Below are 23,878 nucleotides of genomic sequence, written 5' to 3'. Positions count from 1 at the left end.
CTCTAGTAACTCATGTCCCATTTTCCTAGGGTTGAGTCAGGTAACACCCTTTGGAGAGTACAACCACTGTTCAAGACAAACCTAGGCTGAATTTCTTCCCCTATTCTAAATGTTGGATAATACTTAAGACTAGCAGATATCCCTCACTTGTTTGACTTCGGTCATGGAAGCCAATCATCTGCCCAATCCTTTCTACTCAGTTTCACACAGAAGGCACACTGAGCTTCCATAGCTGTAAAATAATTATCCTCAGTTCCTCTGAAACCCATTCTAATGATCCTATATTGTCATGGTAGACATGCCTAAAAGCTCCTAGGGAGCACTTTCTACACAAAGCCGCCTTTTCTTTCATTCTCAGTTTGAATCAGGTATCTGTCTCCTGTGCCCTCAAGTTCCATATAATTCCTGTCATTTTGGTCTTAAGTGATATAATTCTCTCCTCTTAATTGAGAGCTCTTAATGATAGGAAACATATCTTTGTCATATTTATCTTCTCAAGTCAGCAGAATTGATCCTCAGCAGATGTTATATGTATACATGGATGTAGATTCAATGGATGCATGAATGAATTAATGAACTGACTTCCTGACCATTTCCTTACAAACAGTGTTTAGAAATGATAGATTTTTTGCCTCTTCCAAATGGTAATCTATTTAGAAATGAGAATTTCCAAAGGAGTTCTTACTTTTTTCCCCTAGCATGAAAATCTCAGCTCTTTATGTAAAGTGAAAACACCAATAGGACTGCCATTTATTCCTGTTAAATGCACACTCTCGTGCAGGATTGTTAGTCTTCTCATTGTGTTCATCCTGGTAAGTGAGGTTAGGAGGAGCAAGCATTATGTTAAGACATGGGGAAGCAGCACTAAATTGTAGAGTAATGATCATAAATTACTGCAGCTCTGGGATTTGGAAATAAATGGGGGGGGGAGGGTTAACATGAATTGCATCCATTAGAGCCACATAGGCTTTTTATTTCCATTTTCCACTCTTCCTAGAATGCCTATCATTCAGGGGCATCATAATTAGATTCCACTGAAAATGAGAAGAATAAAGAAGGAGTTTCAGAAATTGGAGTAGCATCCTTGACATATGACTGTGTATATTATTTTCCTATGGGCACTGCTTTTTCAGTATTATATAGAGAATTTTTTACTATGACATCAGATTTAGTTGCATTTGGGCTCTTATGAAAGCCAAAACGGATGGTGAAGTAATCTATTACTCTTATCATTTCAGACCAGTAATACATTTGCTGAATAAAACCCCCAGAATTGGAACAAAGATGTGGTTTGTGGTTCACAAATTGAGGTGTGGTATAAGTGGTTTCTGTGGAAATCAAAGTAAAGCCCAGAAGTCTCTAATTGTTGCAATATCTCTGGAGTCTGATTTTAAAGTCTTTCACCTGTACTATGGAGCCACTGTCTTACCTGGTAGCTTGGGAATATCCATCCTTCATACATACTCAGCACCGTTTTTGTCCTACCTTCATTGTCTACGCTGTATATTTTTTATTAAAGTTTTTTTCATGCTTATTTATTTTTAAGAGAGAGAGTTAGAGCACGAGCAGGTGAGGCAGAGTGAGAGGGAGACATAGAATCAATCCAAAGTAGGCTCCAGACTCTGAACTGTCAGCAGATTCCAATGCGGGCCTTGAATCCACAAACTGTGAGATCATGACCTGAGCCAAAGTCAGACGTTTAACCAACTGAGCCACCCAGGTACCCCCACTTTGTACTATTTTTAAATTTAGGAGCATGTCTATTCCACTCACTAACTTCTTAGCTCCTTGGAAGGTAGAAGTCAAGCCTATTCACATATATTCACATTTCTGAGGCTTTGGTTTATTAGCTGTGTAAGAAATTCATCATGTTCTAATTAAAAATGAACAATGCACATACAAATGTTCCATTATGGTACATTCACACCTATTCAGGTCTTTAAGTGTGAACTTCAACATAGCAAATCTTCACTTCTTTGTCTTGAGCTTTGTATTAATTTTCTTTTGCTGCATAACAAATTACCACTAGCTTGCGGCTTAAAACAACACAAAATTACTACCTCACAGTTCCTGTGACTCAGGAGTCTGGCACAGTGTCACTTTTCATTAGATATCTCATGAGGACATCCTAATCCATGTTTTGGTTCCCACCCATCACTGACTGATCTTCTGAACCTGTTGAACCCAGGGATATATTTTGACTGATGCTCCCTGGTCAGAAATGCAAACAAAGTTTCAATCCAATTAATAATTTAAAAAATAGCTAATAGAACAATAATTTCCCTTTTTTGAGCAATTACTCTTTTCCAGGTCCCATGCTGAGCATAGTTACATATTATACCTTTTCTCAAAATAAGGAAACTGAGGAAGGAAGAGATGTCATCAGTTGCTTGAGTCACACAGGGGAAACAATTAGAATCTCAATTGAAATCTGAGGCCCTCATTAACCAAACGTCTTCCCTACTACTATTTTTAATCTCATGATTTTTCCATTTTACTAAATATCAATAAACCTATTCCATCCCTTTCCGCTGTCATTCCTCAGACTCTTAGATATGTAATCAGATTAACTTCTGGTTAACTTATAAATTAAAGTTGGATGCTTGGATTTATACCCACCAGCATTTCTTGCATAAATAATATTAGTTATTTCAAGTTAAAAATATTTAAGTTTATCATATATATTTTATGCATTAATACATTTAAAAACTCAGAACCTGAAATTAGCTTTGAATTTGGCATTGCCATTGAAAATGTATAGTATTTATATACTATATATATAGCATATATATACATTTTGTGTATATATATATATAAAGTAATAAAGATGATTATTACATCACTATTATCGTCATTACCACCAGAAGTATATGCTCTACTCTGTGTCTGATATAGTGCTAGTTTTTACATAAATTTTATATAAATTACTTAAATCATAAAGATTTTCAAAATAATTATTAGTGCAGCTCATTTTATTGATGAAGAAACTAAGACTCAGAAAGGTTAAATAATTTGCCGAAAGTCCTGTCATCAGTAAGTATTAAAGCTGGAATTTGAACTTTGAACTTCTTTCAAACATATTCTACTATCTTCCTAAAACTAACACAACAATACTGACCTGGAGGGTGAGGACCATATTTTACATAGTATTTTTTTCCAGTGCTTACCAGGGTGTTCATGGTGTTCTATAAATCTTTGGTGACCAAGTCCTATCTGGTTACTAAGGTTTACAGGCTGAAACTTCACAGAAATGAATCTTGAAGAGAAAAAAAACCTAGAGAAAACTACAGAATATTAATAGCACTTATTTCCAAAAAGTGTGTTTTGAAAAAAGTTGGAGAATTCATCCTAGCGAAGATTATAATTTTATGTTGGCAATACCAATTATTGGGCTGTATTTGAGAAGTGATAAAAAAAAAAACTTGCATCTGGAAAACTGTAGAATCTTTGACATATTTTGACAATTATCTTCAACTAAGGAATGGTCTTCATTAATAAAATCATAAATGCACCTTCCTACAATACTATGTTAGTGAACAGGAAGGTATGATCACCCTAAACTGAACAATTTTGACATAAGAATACTAGAAAAACTCAGCCAGCAACAGGATACACTCCACCTCGTTGCTCTAATGTTTTGTAAAGAATAGACTTGGAAGTCCTCCCGCTTAGCTAAGTAGGCATATTTGGGTGCAGTGAGCTGTTTCAAGCAAGCCATTTCAATTATGCAAAAGTATAAACTACTTTAGAATTACATTGTAAACAGCATTTTCAATCTTGTATTGCAATTATACGTTGAATGCAGAATCAAATCAGAATATAGAAATCCCAAAGACTGCTGGCAGAAATAAAAAAGGGACCCAATTCTCTAAACAAGGGCACAATTTCCCAGCAGCTGGCTTGGCTTTTCCAGAAACCACTCAGTTAAGTTCTTGCTGCACAGGCAAGTTCCATAGAACAACCCATTCATGGAAAAACCCTGGTACTGAATATGTCCATTAGATATATCTTTTCTTCTCACTCTTAGAATCAACTCTTAAGGCAGAGTAGTAGAGCATGGGAGGCAGCAGTGTTGATGTGACCAGAAACATGGGGGTTAGAATGAATCATTCTGGGTACAAGTCAGAAGTCTGGCACCCAAAGGAGCTCAAGCAAATGACTTGACATCTGTGGGCTTAGCCTCCTCCTCTATATAATAGGGATAACATTAGTGGCTATTTCTTAGGACTATTTTAAGTATGAAAAGATATAAAGGATGAAAAGATCTTATCTCAGTGCTTAAAAGTATAATTTCTCAATGAATATTAATTTCTCATAGAGCTAACTTCCAGAATAGTGGTATGAGGCTGGGACAGGCTGGACATCACTTAGAGGTGCTTACACTGCATGTATAGTATTTCAGATAACAAACAAACAAAACCCCGCTATCTTGCCCTGGTATGAGCATTTGTTATAACTACAGTATAATATTCTCCAGAAGCCCCCAGATGCAGAGAGGACAGATGTAGCAATGATTTAGTGTTGTCATTTACTGAAAAGATGCAGCATAAACATGAGAGAGCCTGGAAATTGATAGCCTTAGTGGGAAAGTGACTCAGATATTCACCTATGAAGTCGAGGCAGAGAGGGAGGAAACCTGACCAGGTGGGAGCCGACAAACTGAGAAAAGGTGGAATGATTAACCACTAGAAGATGAAGGAAATGGAGGACTATGTACAGTAGAAGAATAAGTCAGTTGGAGAGATCTAGAAGGATAGAAGATTGCAGTTAAACTTTGAGATATAAAATCATTAGATTTTGTGGGTAAAAGATGGCCCAAGATGGCATGTTTTAGTATTTATCTGGTAGAAATGGAATGGAATCAATGATCAGTAGAGTCAGTTAGGGAAGAAACAGTAAGCTTGGTGTTAAATAGGTTATCCACATAGAATTGTACAGGCTCTAAAGAAAATAGAAATACTTGAATAGGAAAAAAATGCCAGCCAGAAACGTATGTCAACAGATGATAGCAATAAGGAGAGGTAAAGAGTAATAGAATACAGCAGCATACATGTTGAAGGAAGAAGGAATTTTACAAAAGAGAGGAGGAACATTGTTCTGGAAACCATGCTGTAGGTATGTGGAGTGATGGAGGATGAGCACTCCTCCTAAAATGGGGACAAAGGGGAATAAGTCTTACAGAGGGAGTCAGATTTAGTTAGAGCAAAAGGAAAGTATATTTTACATCAAAATATCAAAATAAGGGTATTTGCATTATAGAAAGGGTTCCAAAAGGCATAGCAGAAATGCATGGGGAAGAGAGAAGGATTCAGGTCAAAGAGGAGGAAATACAGAGAAGGGAGTTTATAGGAGTAGAGATGATGAGTAGAAGACAGTGTTGTGTTGTAAGCGTAGACTCAGGTTAACCCACTTAGTTTGTATCTTAGTTCCACTGAGTCACTAGCTGTGTATCTCCGGTCAAATTGCTAAACTCTCTAAGCCTGATTTCCTTATCTCTCAAATGAGAAATATTGAATAGGATAATGCACATATATTCTTTTAATATAGTGCCTTAGATGTAGTAAGTGCTCAATTAAGTTATGAATATTGGTACATTATAATTTCAGGAGACTAAGGTTGTCAGATGTTTGAAACATAGAGTTGGGTAGCCTGAATGTGTTCATGCTTTCAAAGAGATTTGTTGTAGAGTTGTGTAGGTATAAGCTGCGACCCACTGAAGAGAAAGAAGCCAGATGAAATTTTGCTTGGAACTTTGCTTATCGTCTAAACAGTGCACTTGTAATTTCAGTGCAGGGTAAGATGTGCTATAGTACAGAGTCTGTAGGGAGGTATAGGTTAGATGCAAAGAGAAAGAGTGACTGATTCTACCTGTGTGGGAAGTCAGGGAGGGCTATGCCAATGGCTCACGACTGAAATGGAGTCAGGATTATGAAGACGGTGTAGGAAAAGAGAGGAAACAGCATGAGCAAAGACATGGAGTCATGAAGGACACGGGGTGTTATGCTGAGAATAGCGAGAATGTCAATGGGATGAATCCCAGGTGGAGGAGGGAAAGGAGTGGGAAATGAAGCTGGAATGTGGGCTGATTCCAAAAAGCAAGTAACAAGGAACAAAACAATAGTGGAATGAGTAGCTTTGGATCAGTAAGAGACACGAACTGTGTAGGAAAGTCTTCCTACACTAGGTTCTCCACAGGAAGGATGTTCCTGAAGAAAGAAATAGGGAATTTGGGGCAAACAAAAGCAACAGATGAAACAGATAAAATCCACTTTGAAGATTATATTCATCAGCATTCAAAGAAGGCTGTCTCTAGGGAGAAACATAACTTTCAAATCACTGTCTCTCCCAGATCAGGGACTGAATTCCATCAGCATTTCAATCCTCCGTAATTGTCAAAAATTCACGAAATGAGTTCACACTGATATTTCAACGATATATTCCAATTTTGCCAGGTCCAACCCCACATTTAATGATAAGGAGACTGAAGGTCGGGAAAGGTTGAGTCACTGCAAGAAGCATGCAGCACTGGTTAGTGGCAGGGTTATAACTTAGAATTCCAGCCTTCTGAATGCTGATTCAGGGAGCTTTCCACAGGACCAGTCAGTGGAGCCCCTTCCTCTTGAGCTCCTGGATATGGTATATACATGTATGAGGACGAGGGCAGAGCAAGAGAATAAAGGGAAACAACTGATAAGCCACAAAGAGGAGTATAGAAATGGCAGGGTAGAGAGAGTATTGAAGGGCAGTGTCACAAATAGAGCATGTGTGTATGTGCTGTGACAATGGCTTCTTGGCAAAGTTATCTTCAACTTTTCAGTTCAAGTAATGATATAACTGAGACTATCCTGAAAATACTCTCTTTTTAAAAAAGATTTTTATATGAAGAAATCTAACATGGGTCAATAGATTCTCCACCAATAAATTATAAAAAGTTATGACCTCTGAGAGTTAAAATGTAGAGTTGCTGCATAATTGCAGAGATCCAAGGTTTGCAAAATTGTTGTAAAGAGATGGAAAACTCAAAGAACTTGACCCAAGGGATTAACTTCTCCGTAAAGGAATATGTCAATTAGGAAGCAGCTTATTTGCAAAGAAGTGCTGAAAGGAAGGGTTGAAATAGTCAACCTTGGTGGCACCCACCCTCCCGCATCCACTATGAAGCAGTGTCCTGATACAGCCTCCCACATCCCAGTCCCTGTCGCAAAGTGATCTCTATTGTGGACAAGGTTTCACTAAGACATCAAAGAGTATGTCTGGTGATAACTGAGCACAAAATCCTACAACTCACTCACTGACCTGACCCTCTTCCGTGCTCAGCAATCAAACTCAGTGAGTAATTCACTTCCCATGAAGATTTTCTTAGTGAGGGAATGAAGTGGTCATATCAAAGCAAATGTGCTCAGCTTTATGACCATTAAATTTCTCATTGTAACTCAATATGATAGTCTTTGCTTTTTACATCATTCATTTGGAGCTTGATTTGTGGAAATTCATTCCAAAAAGACAGATAGGTTCTCAATATGCTAACAAAATTGTATCTGTGAACTGGCAAGGCTGAAGGCCAGCCTCTGGACCATGGTGAATTCTCCAAGCCAAGGACATCTTGTGAACCCCTTGGCAGCCAGTAGTCAGCTTTTTCCTTCTGTCTCCTTATCTTCAAACCTTTACAATCTTCTACCCAGAAACATATAATTAAAGCAATCAAAAGATTTTGATCACCTTCCCAAGTGAAAATATAATTTCCTTAGTAGGGTTCTTTTTTTCCCTCAAGCCCAGGAGAACGCTAACTAAAGATCATATCAATTATCAAAGAAGCACTACAGAAAAACAATGGAATTTTTTCTTTCGTTAAGCTTTCAGTTACATTTTACTCAGTTATCAAACCAGATTTTTTTTTCTTTTCACTGTGGTACATTATGTAGAAGGGAGTCTAAAGACAATAATCTATATTTTCAGTGACATGCACTAATGATTATAGTAAAATGCCATAAAATTATCTCTCTATTTTAGTAAACACTGTATCTAAAAGATATCCTCTGTGTTTCAAAGCAGATAAAATAAGCTCATTTATGCTAATACCTATCTTAACACTCAGTAAAATGTTCCTAATGCATTAATTATGGCTCTAGATAGACCAATGATTATTTCATATATTCTAATTAGGAATCACTTTAGTCAGTCAGCCATACACATCAGTAAACAAGTAGAATGAATTCCCCAGGGAGGTGATAAAAAGACAATGATTTCCTTTGCACTACAGCTTGAAGAATTTACCCCACAATCAAGGAGTAATTAGAGAAGAAAATGAGGAGTTAGAAAACATACTTGCAGGTGTGAGCATTTGGAAAGGCTGTTTCTGTGCAAAGATGAAATGAAAATGGACATCTTCATTACTAATCATATACGGGGAAATACACCAGCTACCATGGTCTCCTCTCAGAAGTAAGCAACAAATACAACCAAATTAGTTGCTTTTGCAGGAGCACAAATTGAAATGTAATCATCTTATTTAAATGCTAGGTTCCCAGAAGGGAGAAAGATGAAACCAACTCAGCACGTTCTAATGATTCATCCCTTTATTATAAAGCTTTATCCCCTCAAGAGCAAGCTAATTGATATTAATTTTCAATGCTATTGTTTGTAATAGGAGCCTTCATTCCAACTTTTGGTCCATGATCCAATGATTTAAAAAAGGAGCAGAGGTGGTAGTGTAAACGGGGAGAGTCCTGAAACTGGCTGATTTAACTACTGCCTGTATTTGGACTTCCCATTTATCATCCTATTTTTAGCTGTTAAAGATATCTTCAAAAATTATTTTAAAAAATTACTGTATAGATGGAAGAGATATGGCTTTAACACACATGTGTTTGTTATATATATATATAATTTCTTATTAACTCGGGGTCACAAATGCAAGCTGCATTCTTTAGCTTGCAGACTTGTTTTGAGTTAATTTGCCCACTTGCCAGCTATTACACAGCACCAGTAAATACAATCTCATAAACTAACAATGATCCACATTACTTAAGGTGAAATACTCAGAGGTCCTTTAGTTCACATTTGGGGCTCGGACATAGAACATTTTAATCATCTGGAAAGCAGTCAAGTAGCAAATCAAACATTAAAACACCAAACGCATCTTTATAAAATTACAATTCAGCTTCTGGGCTTTCATAATAATTTGTTACTCTGACCATGGAAAGCCTTTAGAAAAAGTCAGCAAGTCATTCTACTAGTCTTAATGGAGGAATAAAGTCTTGAACTCATGAACAGCTGTCTGAAAGAAGGAGGAAAGGTCCCAGCTTATTAAAATTAGTGTCAATCAGTTAAGACAGGTAATCAATAACTGTCCACTTACATTGTTCACTCAGCCATAGTACTCAGAAATAAGCCTCGTATCTATTTTAGTTTCACTGACAATTTACCAGGATTAAATTGTGGGTAGGGAAGTTAGGTCATTTCAGAAAACCTTGGAAAAAATTTGTCAGAAGAATTGTAAGCCTCATGCATTTATCTGGGGTTCTCCTATTATGCTAACTTGAACTGATCGTGAGAAGTTACTGGGAAAAAAAAATGGAAGAATAATGCTCAGGGGCATAAGTCTTTTGAAGGCTTAAAAACTTATCTGTTTAACTATATTTGCTAATGGATTATGGATTTATGATACTATAATAAAATATGTTCCCCAAACAGGGTCGATTTCAAAAAGATCATAATTCTATTTCTCAAAAGGTACATCTTTAGAAATAAGCCAATTATTTAGTATTTAATTCAATAAACTCATGAATATGAAATGTATGGTAGCTCATGGATATACATTGAATGGTTGTGACAAATGATGTTCTCCATATGGTGGTTAGACTATTATACGGTTCACTTGCTTCCCAATTCTAAGTCCTAATTTTCAGATGTATGTTCCCTAAAAACCATTAGAGGAAACCGTCTGGAAACTGAAATTCTCATTTATTTTGAAAAGTCTACAGACATATGAGATACAAAAAAAAAAGGAAAGAAATAAAGAAGAAACAAACAAGGAAACAAAGGAAGGAAGGAAGGAAGGAAGGAAGGAAAAAAAAGAGGGAGGGAGAAAAAAGTGAGAAAGAGTAACAGATATATTGTACATTGAGGATCAGTGATAAGGAATACTAGAATAAATGTTGGAAAGAAGAGTGGAGGATCTAGACCAACAATTTTATTTTATAAAAGAAAATACAGACCCTCCCCCAAGAGAATCAACTAATTAAAGCAAAGCATAAATTGGAATGAATGTTTTGGGACTTCCAATTCAGTGTTCATTCCATTGAATCCAGGAACAATATTTTTTTCTGTCCCTATATTAGATATTTCTACTTTCCTTTGAACATTTTTGATATACTAAAAATTAATGAAATGACAAATAATTTAAGCCTGTAATTAGGTTATCTCAAGCTTTGGGTCACGTTGAAACAATTATTTATCAAGGGTGTGTAGATTTTTCCCCTTAGATTACTTAAATCAAAATAACAAATACATCTCAATAAGACAAAATGTTATCCATATTCAGTGAAGTTCCATTACAAACACACTTATATAATTACCTGAGGGGTGCCTGGGTGGCTCAGTTGGTTAAGCATCTGACATGATTTCGGCTCAGGACATGATCTCACCGTTTATTGGATCAGGCCCCACATCAGGCTTTCTGCTGACAGCATGGAGCCTGCTTGAGATTCTCTCTCACTCTCTCTCTCTCTGCCCCCTCCCCAAATAAACAAACTTAACAAAAAGAAGAATTACTCCAGCAAACATTCAGCTTTTATCATCCAACAACCTCACCACAAGGGAATAGTTGACCATCCCACTGAGGGGTGAAAATCACTATCAGAAAGAAAGTACTCTCTGAATAATTCCTTTTTTATTTGGATAATACTTATCCAGCACATGCAGAAGTCCCCTCAGATATAAAACAAAGCAGTAATAAAATAAACTTTATAATCAGTCCAAGGGCTTTTAAAAGACACAAGCGATGTTAAATACCAAGATGTGGGACAGTGCCACCTAGAAATACATGTATATCAAAGAGGTCGCAGTGGATAGTGTCAAAACATTCAGATCTTGGTTGAAAATGTGACTACACTAATTACACTACTTGGGTTTGAATCTTGGCTGCTCACTTGTTAGCTGTGTGATTCTGCTTCAGTTTTCTGATCTGCATAATGTAATCAATAAGAGTATGTCTCACTGTTAGGGCTTCTGGGAGATTTAAATATATTAAAAAATAAATTATGGAGGAGAAGCCAAGATGGCAGAACAGCATGAAAGGTTTTTTTGTGTCTCGTGTCCATGAAATGCAGACAGATCAACACTAACCCATCCTGCACACCTAGAAAACTAAGTTGAGGATTAACGCAACAATCTGCACCAACTGAGCCATAGAACTCAGCAGGTACGTGGCACAGAGAGGGGAACTGGGGGAGAGAGAAGCCGCAGAAGACAGGGAGCTGTTTTTGCTTGCAGAGAGAGGACAGAGATGCAGGGATAGCACAGGAAAAGCACCCTCCCAAAAGTAGCTGGCGAAAAAATGGAAAAGTGGAAACAGCCACAGGGACTGAACTAAAAAGGGAGGAAGGAGAAAGGAGACAGTTTACATTCCATTAAGACTCTATAAACAGGGGAAACACAGAGTCTGAAACAGCTCCATACCTGTTGGTGCTCTGCTGAGAAGGAAACCAAAAGGAGCAATAGTGAAGTCGGGGGTCTTTGGGCCACACCGGGGAGGCAGTTTCCCTGCTGGGAGGGCTCCCCACAAGCAAAGGTCCCAGCGGATCCTGGAGAACAACCACATCCATTGGTGCTGGAACAAGATCATTAAGGGTGAGGCCTGGTGCCACATGTGTGCTGTGACTTTTAATAATCCCTGAAACGCTGCTGCTGTACAATCACGTGAACTTTTTTCTGGGGCAGGCTGGCATCCAGCTGCAGTCTATGGGCATTGGCAGCAACACAATCCTGCAGACATTCTTCGGTGCAGCTGGCACCCGGCCATAGCTTGGGAGAGCCTCCCACAGAGGGGCAGAATGGGTCAAAACCACAGTCCCCCAAAAGTAAGTGGTTTGGAAAAACAGCCACATCTGGGATAAAACTCAGGAGGGAGGTGCTGCCTGGCAACCTGATGGCTTGGTCATGGACAGTGTAAAAGCAGGAAGTGGACAGAAACTATACACAAAGGATAGGTGTGCAATTGGTGATCCGAGAGAACAGAGTTCCAACTAGAGACTGAGTGGCTGGGTGTCGCCATTTTCAACCTTCTCACGCATGTGCATACACACCTACAAGTGCCACAAAAATACACCTAATAAGCTAAGCAGCGCCAGCTTGTGGAAAACAGAGCTTTTACACTAAGCCCCACCCAACTGGACCAACCTACTTCTTCAGGAACACCATTACTTCTCCACACCTGCTTAGCTAATGGACTATAAAGTGCTTCATAGGTTGACTTCTAGGGGAAAACGATGTAATTTCAATAGTATTTCAGTCTGTTCACTAGTCCATCTATTCACTTTTTTCCTTTTTCATTTATTTTTTTATCCTTGAATACAAAAAGAGAAAAAATTATTTTTATTTCAATTTTTGTTAAAATGTGTTTCCTTAATTTTTTCTACTATATTTTTTACTTTTTAGTAAATTTTTAAAATTCTATTTTACTTCCATCATCTCTTTTATTCTAGTTCACTGTATTCATTTTTACAAATTTTCAAACTTTTTTTTTCTTTTTTCTCTTTTTTCTCTAATCTATCAAGCCCCTTTCAACACCCAGACCAAAACACACCTAGGACCTAGCATCATTTATTTAATTTTTTGTGTGTCTCTTGTTTATAATTTTTCCATTTTAATTTTTTCATTTTATTTTTTACCCTATTAATTCCTGTTCTTCCTACAAAATGATGAAATGTAGGAATTCACCCAAAAGAAACAGCAGGAAGAAACGAAGCCAGGGACTTACCCAATATGGATACAAGCAAGGTGTCTGAACCAGAATTTAGAATCACAATAATAAGAAAACTAGCTGGGGTCAAAAATAGGTGAGAATCCCTTTCTGCAGAGATGAAAGAAGTAAAATCAAGTCAGGATGAAATAAAAACTGCTATAACTGAGCTGCAATCTCTAACAGATGACATGGTGGCAAGGATGGGTGAGGCAGAACAGTGAGAAAATCAGTGATATAGAGGAAAACTTATGGAGAAAAATGAAGTAAAACAAAAACAAAAACAAGAGGGACACTAAGGCAAAAGAGCACGATTTAAGAATTAGAGGAATCAGTCACTCATTAAAAAGGAACAACATTAGAATCTTAGTAGTTCCAGAAGATGAAGAGAGAGAAAAAGGAGTAGAAAGGTTATGTGAACAAATCGTAGCAGAAAACTTTCCTAAACTGGGGAAAGACACACACAACAAAATCCAGGAAGCACAGAGGACTCCCATTTAACAAAAACTGACCATTGACAAGGCATATCATAGTCAAATTCACAAAGTCCTCGGGCAAGGAAAGAATCATGAAAGCAGCAACGGAAAAAGATTCCTTATCCTACAAGGGAAGATGGATCAGATTTGCAGCAGACCTGTCCACAGAAACTTGGCAGGCCAGGAAGGAGTGGCAGGATATATTCAATGTGCTGAATCAGAGAAATATGCAGACTTCAAACTGTATTACAGAGCTGTAATCACCAAGACAGTATGGTACTGACACAAAAATAGACACTCCAATCAATGGCACAAAATAGAGAACCCAGAAATGGAACCACAAATGTATGACCAACTAATCTTTGACAAAGCAGGAAAAATAGCCAATGGTATAAAGCCAATCTCTTCAGCAAGTGGTGCTGGGAAAACTAGACAGTGACATGCAGAAAAATGAACCTGGACCAATTTCTTACAGCATACACAAAAATAAACTCAAAATGGATGAAATACCTAAATGTAAGATAGGATGCCATTAAAATCCTGGAGGAGAAAGCAGGCAAAAACCTCTTTGACCTTGGCTGCAGCAACTTCTTGCTCAACAAATCTCTGGAGACAAGGAAAACAAAAGCAGAAGTGAACTATTGAGACCTCCTCAAAATAAACAGGGAAGGAAACAATCAACAAAAATAAAAGGCAACTGATGGAATAGGAAAATATATTGACAAGCGCAATATCAGATAAAACAGTTAGTATCCAAAATCTATAAATAATTTGTCAAACTCAACACCCAAAAAACAAAGAATCCAGTGAACAAGTGGGTAAAAGACATGTATAGACACTTCTCCAAAGAAGATGTCCACATGACCAACCCACACATGAAAAAATGCTCAATATCATTCAGAATCAAGGAAATACAAATCAAAATCACAATGAGATGCCACCTCACACCTGTCAGCATGGCTAAGATTAACAACTCAAGCAACAACAGATTTTAGCGCGGATGCAGATAAAGAGGATCTCTTTTGCACTGCTGGTGGGAATGCAAACTGGTGCAGCCACTCTGGAAAACAGTATGGAAGTTCCTCAAAAACTTAAAAATAGAACAACCCTATGACCTAGCGATTGTACTACTACGTATTTATCCAAGAGATAGGGGTATGCTGTTTTGAAGGGCACATGTACCCCAATGCTCATAGCAGCATTATCAACAATAGCCAATGTATGGAAAGAGTCCAAATGTCCATCAATGGATGAATGGACAAAAAGATGTGGTATATATATATATATATACACACAATGGATTATTACTCAGCAATCAAAAGAAGTGAAATCTTGTCATTTGCATCTATGTGGGTGGAACTAGAGGGTATTAGGTTAAGCAAAATTAGTAAGAGAAAGAAAAATATCATATGACTTCACTAACGAGGACTTTAAGATAAAAACAGATGAACATAAGGGAAGGGAAGCAAAAACAATGTAAAAACAGGGAGGGGGACAAAATATAAGAGAGACTCTAAAATACAGAGATCAAACAGAGGGTATTGGAGGGGAGAGAGGGAATGGGCTAAATGGGCAAGGGGCATTAAGGAATCTACTCCTAAAATTATTGTTGCACTATATGCTAAATAACGTGGATGTAAATTTTAAAAATATATAAGAAATTTGGGGGAAAAATATGTGGCTTATATATACAATGGAGTCCTACTTGGCAATGAGAAATTGGAATCCTGCCAGTTGCAGCAATGTGGATGGAACTGGAGGGTGTTATGCTAAGTGAAATAACTCAGAAAAGATAGATATCATGTTTTTTCACTCATATGTGGGTCTTGAAAAACTTAACAGAAGACCAGGGAATGGGAAAAAATAGTCACAAACAGAGAGGGAGGGAGGCAAACCATAAGAGACTCTTAAATACAGACAACAAGCTGAGGGTTGAAGGAGGGTGGGGGAGAGGGGATAGTGGGTGATGGGCACTGAGGAGGGAACTTGTTGGGATGAGTACTGGGTGTTGTATGTAAGCCAATTTGACAATAAATTGTATTTAAAAAAGGAAAAAAAACAAGTGAGAGGGGTAAAAAATAAATAAAGTGAATAGCACACAGTAAGCACTCAATAAATACATGATGTGATGACTACTGTTATTATTAACGTTGTTCCTTTTCCTTAATGTCCCATCTCTCATCACTTAAAGATGTCTGATCTTAGCAACAGAAGACTGAGGCATTGGCCAAAATTAATTGTTCAAAATCAAAATTAGAGATGGCAATAAAATGGGTAAAATATAGCAAGGCACTTGATATCCTGGAAAATAGTGTGTGTTTTTCATTTTCAAGTCACATCTGTGTCCTTAAATCACATATTATGGTGAATTATGTAAAAATTAAAAGTATTATAGAAAAAGACAGTTCTGTGCCCAAATATAAAATTCCTTGGCTGAACCATTCATTACAACGTTAAAATGTAGGTTTGCCTTAGACTTAAATAGAAAAACTAGTTTATGAGGCATCTTGCATTAAAGAGGATCTAGTTTAAATTTGGTGACAATTTAATGTTATGGCTGCATTCATCTACAGACTCAAAAACCATTTACATACATGTACTGTATCATCATTTTACAGAGCCTCCAAAGCGTAGGCAAAGATTAGTGTTTTTAGGCAAATAACCAATCATTTCTTGGCCTGCTACTGGGTACTGATGAGTGTCCTAGGAGCTAAGGTATATCTGTAAATGTCTCATTTACTACCATTTTCTAAAAAAAATAAATAAAAAAATTTTTAAAATAGAGAAAAGAAAAATGCTGATTAAAGTAGAAAATGAGTGAGTCATACATATTCAACTTAACATTTGTAATACCTAGCACTATCATACTTACGGAGAGGATAATTTTGCTGATGAGATCATCATAATGATCATGGCTATGTATTTTGAGTGCTTACTAGGTGTCAAGCATTGTAGTACCTTATTCATATGTGTTATCTCATATTTACTTTTATGACCACCCTATAAGTAATCTCCCCAATTCATAATAAAAAACTTGAGGATTAGGGTGGGTGACGACCTTTCCCAAGGCTGTGTGATGGAGGTAGGGGAGGCTACTAACACATCTGCCTTAAGGGGAGTCTTCATGATTCTCCCCATTGGTGGAGCTCTGAAATTCCTAGTCAAGTAGCCCTGTCCTCTGGTGACTAGATACAATATTCCTTCCAGAGTTTCACATTTATAACCTCATCTCTTCCTCTTCTTTCTCTACTTCCTTAAAGAGGTTTGCATATAGATCAATAGCTTAGTTCTTAACAGTTTCCACAACCTACTTCTCCAAAGATCTCATTCTTCATTCTGTTCAGCAATCCATTCACTGACCTGCAGCACCTGAAGCAAAGATACCTCTTTGAGAAAATGGTTTCATTTCCTTAAAAGATATGCCCAGAAATGGAAATCCTGGATCATATGGTAGCTCTATTCTTAATTTTTTGACCAACCTCTATACTGTTTTTCGTAGTGGCTGTTCCATTTATATTCTCACCATCATTGTGTAAGAGTTCCCTTTCTCTCCACCCTCGGTAACACTTGTTATCATTTGTCTTTTTTTTAGTTATTTATTTATTTTGAGAAAGAGAGAGAGCAGGGGAGGGGCAGAGAGAGAGGATCCCAAGTAGGCTCCGCACTGTCAGCATGGAGCCCCATATGGGGTTCAAACTCATGAACTATGAGATCATGATCTGAACCAAAATCAAGAGTGGGATGCTTAACGAGCTGAGCCACCCAGGTAAGCTTCTCATTTGTCTTTTTGGTGATACTAATTCTAGCAGGTGTGAGGTGACATCTCATTATGGTCTTGAGTTGCATTTCCCTGATGATCAGTGATATTGAGCACATTTTCATGTACCTGTTGGCCATTTGTACATCTCCTTTGGAAAAATGTCTATTCAGTTACCTTGTCCATTTTTTAATTGGATTATGGTTTGTTTTTTTGTTTTTTTTTTTTTTACTATTGAGTTATATGAGTTATTTCTCCAGTTTGGATATTAACCACTTATCAGGTATATGATTTGCAAATATTTTTTCTCATACCATAGGTTACATTTTCATTTTGTTGATGGTTTCTTTTGCTGTGCAAAAACTTTTTAGTTTCATATACTCACATCAGTTTATTTTACTTCTGATAAAAGTTTGCTTCTGGTGCCAAATCCAAAAAATCATTCCTAAGACAAATGTTAAGGAGTTTAGCATGTATGTTTTCATCTAGGAGTTTTGTGGTTTCAAGTCTAATGTTCAGATCTTTATTTTTGTGTGTGATGTAAGATAGGGTTCCAGTTTCACTCTTTGCCATGTGTCTCTCCAGTTTTCCCAACATCATTTACTGAAGAGACTACCCTCTCCTCATTGTAGATGCTTAGCTCATTTGTTATAAATTAACTGACCATATATGCATGGGTTTACTTCTGTGCTATTTGTTCCATTGACCAAAATGTCTGTATTTATGCCTATACTATCATGTTTTAATCATGACAGCTTTGTAATATAGTTTGAAATCAGGAAGTGTGATGCTCTCAGTTTTGTTCTTCTTTCCCAACACCTTTTATTACTTTTTTAGGTCTTTTGTGGCTCCATACAAATTTTAGGATTGTTTTTTTCGGGCTTTATTTTAAATGTATAATCATTCATTTTAAGAGTACTTCAGGTGTGACACAGGAATCAAACTAAATGTCCTTAGTTCAATAGTTTTCAAAATTGTTTCAAGATCCTCTTCTCCTAAGAGTTATATGACCAATATTTGTCATATTAGAAATTAAAGTAGAGAAAGATTAAAACATTTCTTAATATATTTAAGAATAAAATAAATCTATTACACATTAACATAAATATGTTATGAATAACAACTCTACCTTACAAGAACAAAAAAGTTGATGAAAAGAGTATCATTTAATATTCTGCAAATCTCTACAGTGTCTGGCTTAATAGAAGACAGCTAGATTCCCATGTCTGCATCTGCACTGAATCTCTTGCACTACCATGTGTCATACTGTCTGAAAAATTCCAGTGTATGCTGACAAGAGAATGAGAGTGAAAAAGCAAACAGTATTATAATGAAAATAGTTTTGACCTCCTACACCCATGTAAAAGCTCTTGGGCGCCTGAAGGAGTCTTCTAGTGGCAACTTTAAAATTGCTTCCCTAATCATTCCTTTCCTCCCTCAGCTAGAAAAATAAATTATTTTCCACTGTATTCTTTCCTCCTGAAACCTTCAACACCTACTTTCTTCTCTTTGTTCATAATTGACATAAATACAACATCATTCCTTGAAAAGTAGAAGCATCAGAAGGGAAGTTCCATACATTCTCACCACTTGGTACCAGCCACTTTCATCAGTACCTGTATACTGTGCACAACCTGTGTACCCTACCTTGACTCTGAAGGAGGTGTTTTCTTTTATTTTCAGTGTTTTCTCTCCTTTTGCCTCCTCAAGAACATTCCTTCAGCTTCTGCATCATTTTTTACATCTCTCTTGAGTCATGTCCAACATCTTTCTAATTTGTTTTAGAAGATTAATTCATATGTGGTGCCCCTTAATTCCACTCCCCTCTCCAGCATAGCACCACTTTTCCCCCTTTGACAGCAAAACTTTTAACATAGCTGCCTATCCACCATATCTCAAGTTAATTTACTTCAATTCTCTCTTGAATGCATTGCTTTCTGAACTTTCTCCCACCATTCCCTATAATATATCTCAAATTGAGCTGCATTTAACACATTGGATCACAGCCTCATTCCTAAAAAATTTTTCTTCACTTAGCTTCTGAGTCACTATTCTTTCCTTATTTTCTAGTGCTTTACTAGAGGCCCTTCTTAGTCTCCTTGTTGACTCCTTCTCACGTCCCTAGTCATTAACCACGGAAATGATTCAGGGCTCATTTCTTGGATGTCTTCTCTCTCTTTGCTCTTTTCTAATGTAATCTCACTCAGGCTTATCATTTTTAAAACCTTCCAAATTGACATCTGCTCCCAAAGTGACATCTCCACTTGGATCTCTCCACTGAATTCCAAACAGTTATGGACTCCGTTCCACTTAGATATCTAATATGCCTTTTGAACCTTAAGGCTGGACTCCTGATTCACTGTTTCTATCTACACACATTTATCTCTGCATAATTTTCCCTGACTTTGTTAGTGGTAACTAATCCCTCAAGTTGATCTGGGCCAAGTAAAACCTTGGAGACTTCCAAACATAAGTCAGATTTTACCACTTTTCAAGTTGCTTCACTAGCTTATCTCCCTCATGAAAAACCAATGTCCTTCCATTAGCCTACAAAATCCTACACAAATTGGTCCTGTGCTGACTTTGTGGCCTTGTCTTCTACCCCTCTTTCTCTGATTCACCCATCTTTAGCCACAGTGGATTTCTTTCTGGTCCTTGAATGCCATGCTATATGCTGTGTGTCTGGATGTATTTCATGGGTAATGTAAAACGGATAATTGCAATTTTTTTGCTACAAACCATTTCTTCAAACAGATCAGCCCTTGTTCTTTTGTTGGAGTCTGATCAACCCTGGGAAACTGAGGAAGCATCTAAAGTGTGACACAGTGGTTCTGATGATGTAAAACTTCGAATCCAATGTTAAAAAGATAAACATTTTTATCTTTCACTGGATTTCAATACCAATTAAATGTGAGCTGAGTACTGAGTGGTCACAGTTACATTGACAGAATTTGATTGCAAGCTGTAAAAACATGTGTTTGATGAGTGGTACAGAGAATGAAGGCTGTGGAAATTCATAAAACAAGGGTAAGTAGGTGTGCCTAGGTGGCTCAGTTGGTTAACTGTCCGACTTTTGCTCAGGTCATGATCTCATGGTTTATGAGTTCAAGCCCCACATCAGGCTCTCTGCTGTCAATGTGGAGCCCACTTTGGAACCTCTGTCTTCCTCTCTCTGCCCCTCCCCTGCTTGTACTTGTGTGCACATTTACTCTCTCTCAAAATTAAATAAACCTTAAAATAAAACTTAAAGAAAGAATAAATATGAGATCAGAAAAGTTTTTATGGGGAAGATATCTCTTTAACTCGATTTTGAATAGTGAAAAGTATGTGGATAAGTTAAAATCATCACAGTGATATTAAGAAGAGGCAGAATTTTTTGAACAAGGCAAGGAGACAAGATTTAAGAGTAGGGCATCATGAAGGAGCAAACTGACTGAAAAAATGAGCTTACATTAGAAGGTAAACTGCATAAAATGGTTATACTCAGCTCCTCTAAATTTAATGAGCTTAGTCCTTCCACATTCTGAAGGGTCTATAAATTCAAATCCAGTTTCCTTCCATGATAAGATTATGGTGATTTGTGTGTATTTATAGCATCTTGGCCTGATTCTATATTTTAGAGTAGAATATATTTATTTTCAAAATGTTCAAACTTTGAGTTTCAATAGTCATGCATTTTTCTTTTTAAGTGGAGTAGTATTTTTAATCCTGTTAAGTTTAAAGATCAGGAAAATGTTCAGGTAGTACTTTTCCGACAATGAATCTGATTTGAATTTGAAGCAGAAATCAAATCTTATCTGATTACCATTCAACTTGTCAGCAGCACCATTGTTAAGATAAAAAGTCATCAGGAAAACACAGCTGGCTCCGACAGTAGAGCATGCAACTCTTGATCTTGGGGTAGTAAGTTCAAGCCTCCCATTGGGTATAGAGATTACTTAAAAATAAAATCTTTAAAAAAAACCCATCAGAGAAATATGTACAAAGTCTTAGTCTTTACTCTAATTCTTCCAAAAATCCACATTCCAAATCATTGTACCAGACTTAAAGAAGCATTCATGCTCGGAAACAATATGTCAGTGACTCAGTATCAGTATCGTTCTCCACCTCTGTCAATTTTTGTTCTATGCCAAGTTCTGTTTCCATAATCAATCTTTGGCTGTTTGTGATTGGGACTAAGCATCTTTTGTGCTTTCAAGGTATTGCAAGTAAGTGCAAATCAAAGAGAAGATAGAATGTTCAAGCACAAGCTTTATTTATGCTCGGGCACCAGTACCCTTGCCTTCATCTTTTTCCATAAATTGACTGATTTTCCAAACTGTACACAAAAGATAAAAATCTTACTATGACAGGTTCTTTCTTTTTCTTTTTCTTTCTTTCTTTTTTTTTTTTACTATCACAGGTTCTTGACGGTACAATAAAAAATGGTTTGGGGAAGTGACTTTGGCCCAATTTTTTGCTAAATTATTGCATTTTAAGCCACATTTGCTAAAAAGGAGAGAAAATTTTCACTTCAGAGTCATTTAGAATGTGTAGTTTTTTTTCTTTTTTCTTTTTTCTTTTCTCTTTTTAAGCATGAAACCAGAAGTTCACATTTGGAGACAACAGTTTTCTTTCTTTCTTTCTTTTTTCTTTGAGATAGAAATCTCACTCTATGGACAAGGACAATGTCAATGAACAGAGAAAGTTTAGAAAATTCTACCCAACAGAGAATAGTTTTAATTGTTTACCTAGGTAATTTCCAAGCTCCTATTGCCAGTCATGGTTGTGTTCCTTTGTAACCCTACTAAACACCTACAAAATGAACATTTAAAGATAATTGGTTATTTTGTTATATTGCATTATATTTGAAAGAATATATAGGGATATCCAAAATTCAATAACCCAGAACACTGGCTAACCATTTTATGCTCACATTTTGAAGAAGTAAGTTTGATGTGTTTTTTTTCTTTTGGGGGATTTTTTGTTTTGTTTTGTTTTTTGGGGGGGGGATTTTTTTTGGCTAACTTTCTTCCTTTTCAATACCCAGGCTCACATGCTCAGTTATAGGACTTTCTATTGAAGGATACCTGATAGAGAAAGTCAGGAGGCAGGATTACTTTTCTGTCTATGCTAATGTAGCAAGAGTGGACTCAGCTGAACACTTAGGAAGAAATTAGCTTAGGGCTCTACCATCATTCCTTTCTGCCACCCAGAGCATATTTACACTAACTGATTGCATAAGACTTTGGTGAGAATCCTGTCTTGTTTGGAGGGGTTTTAGTAATGAGAACACTGGACTCTCTGTGATTGTGGCTATTGTTTTGGCTGCAGAGAGAAAGAGGTGATCTCGGGTACAGATATCTGAGAGGGATGAGAAACCAATATGGTCCTGACACCCGAACCAGTGAAAAACAACATTGGAGCACATGGCAACTTTGTAGCAAGAAAGCAGTCCTTTTAATAAAAACACCAATAGAACTGGCAGCACTGGGAGCGGAGAGAGGCACCGTGTGCCCCCAGCCGGATTCCTGCTTTGGGAGGTTTGGCGGCTAGGTGACCGCTGGCCTGGGTTTGGCTCCTCCCCTCACTCCCCGCTACCTAGCTGCTTTTCCTCTCCTTGGAACCATCTCCTCCTCACAGCAGCAGCGAGGGGTCTTATGTTATCTTAAAGGTTCAGACTAGGAGAAGGAGCCTATTGATGGTCGACATAGAACCAGAATTTTTCAAGAAAATCTGGACCTTATTTCAATGAGAATTTTAAAAACATCTTCAATCTACATATGGGCGGGAGGGGCAAGATGGCGGAGAAGTAGGGAGCTCCGTACCTGCACTCGCACCCAGGTATCACACGGAAAAGATCCNATAAAGCAGCCCTCAATAAATATAAAAGAATTGAGATCATACCATTCACACTCTCAGATCATAATGCTTTGAAACTTGAAATCAATCACAGGAAGAAGCCTGGAAAACCCCCAAAAACATGGAGGTTAAAGACCACCCTACTAAAGAATGAATGGGCCAATCAGACAATTAGGGACAAAATTTTAAAATATATGGAAACAAACGAAAATGAAAACACAACAATCCAAAATCTATGGGATGCGGCAAAGGCAGTCTTAAGAGGAAAGTACATTGCACTCCAGGCCTATTTCAAGAAACTAGAAAAACCGCAATTCCAAAATCTAACAGCTTGCCTAAAAGAACTAGAGGCAGAGCAACAAGAACGCCCTAAACCCAGTAGAAGAAGAGAAATTGTAAAACTCAGAGCAGAAATAAACAANGAGGTAGGAAATCTGAAGAGACCCATAACTAGTGAGGAAATCGAATCAGTGATCAAAAATCAAAAATCAAAAATCTCCCAACAAATAACACATGGCTTCCCCGGGGAATTCTACCAGACGTTTAAAAGAGAATTAATACCCATTCTTCTCAAGCTATTCCAAAAAATNAGGACCTGAATGTGAGACAGGAAACCATCAAAACCTTAGAGGAGAAAGCAGGAAACAACCTCTTTGACCTCCACCACAGCAAACTCTTACTTGACACATCTTCCAAAGCAAAGGAATCAGGAGCAAAAATAAACGGTTGGGACCTCATCAAGATTAAAAGCTTCTGCACGGCAAAGGAAACAACCCACAAAACTAATAGGCAACCAACGGAATGGGAAAAGATAGTTGCAAATGACATATCAGATAAAGGGTT

This window comes from Crocuta crocuta, unplaced genomic scaffold (assembly GCF_008692635.1).
Source record: "Crocuta crocuta isolate KB4526 unplaced genomic scaffold, BGI_CrCroc_1.0 scaffold371, whole genome shotgun sequence".
Classification (NCBI taxonomy): Eukaryota; Metazoa; Chordata; class Mammalia; order Carnivora; family Hyaenidae; genus Crocuta; species Crocuta crocuta.
Note: the sequence above shows the minus strand (reverse complement) of the source record.